The sequence below is a fragment of the Marmota marmota genome, unplaced genomic scaffold (genome assembly GCF_001458135.2).
Source record: "Marmota marmota marmota unplaced genomic scaffold, marMar, whole genome shotgun sequence".
Classification (NCBI taxonomy): domain Eukaryota; kingdom Metazoa; phylum Chordata; class Mammalia; order Rodentia; family Sciuridae; genus Marmota; species Marmota marmota.
The window spans coordinates 709,671-711,787 of record NW_025999969.1 but is presented as its reverse complement, the minus strand read 5'-3'; positions in this window follow the sequence as shown (position 1 = coordinate 711,787).

Genomic DNA, 2,117 nt, shown 5'->3' with positions numbered 1-2,117 from the left:
GATGGGGACTAGGCATGGAGGTGCACTCCTGAAATCCCACCGACTCAGGAGGGTGAGGCAGGAGGATCACAAGTTCAAGGTCACCTGAGCAACTTAGCAAGACCCTATCTCAAAATAAAAAAAGGTCTGGAATGTAGTTCAGTGGCAGAGCACCCCCAAGTACCAAAAAGGGGAGAGGGTGACTCCATTGCTGCTCCCCTATTGCTTTATCAGGAATTGCCCTAATGTCAGCTTACTTTCCTGATACTGTTTGCCTTGAAAGCTCACCTGTCCTTTGAGTAATTTTGCTTTTTCTATGGTACTTAATGCATTTTGCTGCATAAAACTTATTGATATTTTCATGTGCATGAGAATGTTGAGTGCAGATAATTTAGAGGCTTTAAAAATCATATTTATTTTAAATAGATAGGGTCTCAATATGTCACCCAGGCTGGCCCTGGACTCCTGGGATCAAATGATCTTCCTACTTCAGCCTCCTGGGTAGCTGGGACTACAGGTGCCACCACCATGCCCAGCTACAGAGGATTTTTTATGGAGTGGTTGCAGCCTTGATACCTCCCCTCGGATTCTGTAAGACTTTCTTTTTTCTTTTTCTTCTCCTGAAAGTCTTTCACAAAAGATATTCCAGTAAAAATCAATACAAATTTAGGTTCTGATAATAAGAAAGCAAGCACCCTTTATTTTGCACCTACTGTATGCAAAGCTCCTCACTAGTGCTTTACATACATTGCGCCACTTAATCCTTAGAGCTCCTTGGTGTAAATGAATTCCCGGATTACTCATTGAAAACTCAGTGATTAAGCAAGCCTTGGGGGGGGGTGTGTGGAATTGAATTTGGTTCTAGATTTCCAGAATACATGCTCTGTCTCATCACCATCCTTCTTTGTGTGGGTGGTCCCTTACTAGTTCTTTCTTTTATAAGTGTTACTGTTTAATATTCCTCAAAGAGAGGGTGGTCATGCATAATGAGAAAGTCTTTTTCTTTCATATTAGTGTGTATGAATTAAACATAATAATGGGTTTCATGGTGGCATTTCATACATTCATATAACATACTTTGTTACTTTCCACCCTCCCAAATGCCTTTTTAATACTGTAATTTTCAGCACTATGGTGCTGGATGGAGGAATAATTTTCACTCTTTTCCTCCCATTCATTTAGCAGTCAGTCTTTTTAAAAAATACTTTTTAGTTGTACCCAATACCTTTATTTTATTTTTATGTGGTGCTGAGGATCGAACCCAGAGCCTTGCACATGCTAGGTGGGCGCTCTACAGCTGAGCCACAACCCCAGCCCTCATTTATCAGTTTTTTTTTTTTTAAGTTCACCATGACCAAGTGAAATTTATTAAAGGAATGTAGTAAGGTCAGTTTGTGATTAGGAAACTCAATATAAAACATTATACTAGCAGGTACTTATTGTACAGACCATATACGGCAGGTACACACTAAGCAGTGCGAAGGCAGTCATATAATAAGTCACATGGTTCCTGCTCTCAGGATGCAAGGTCTATTGTGGGGCACAAGTCAGAAAAAAAGCTGACTCCAGAACAACGTGCCAGGAGCTATGATAAGGAATGTGCCCATCGTACCAGGAGCACAGAAGGATGTCATCCTCAGTTGGGGGATATGGGGAAAGTTTTCTGAGTTTTTCTAGCATATGTGGAGCTGGCAGGGCAGAGAAGCATTGAGGAGCACTGAAAGTGCAAGAGCTTCAGTCAGCCGGGCTAGAAGAGCAGGATTGGGGTGTTAGGGTCTATAAACAAGTCAAGATGGCGCCTGGCATTTTGCCAGAGGGAGTGGTTTGTGAAGTAACGCCAGCAAGCCATTAAGTGTGGAGATTCCTTATTGGTTGACTGCTGTATCTAGTTTATGTTAATTAAGATAAGCTGTGTGTAATGTATATATACCCCTCCTGTCCTACAATAAACGGCTCCCACTCCTGCTGAATCGATGTACACAAGTTGCTCATCACCCGCCCTGGTTATTTTGCTGCAGCCGGACTGCGACATTGGGGTGCGTGGTAGTGACTGGGCTGTACCTGGCACTCCACTGTGCTCCTGTACATGTGCCCCTCAGCTTCTGTCTCTCCCTCTGGTGATGGCACAGACCCCTGTG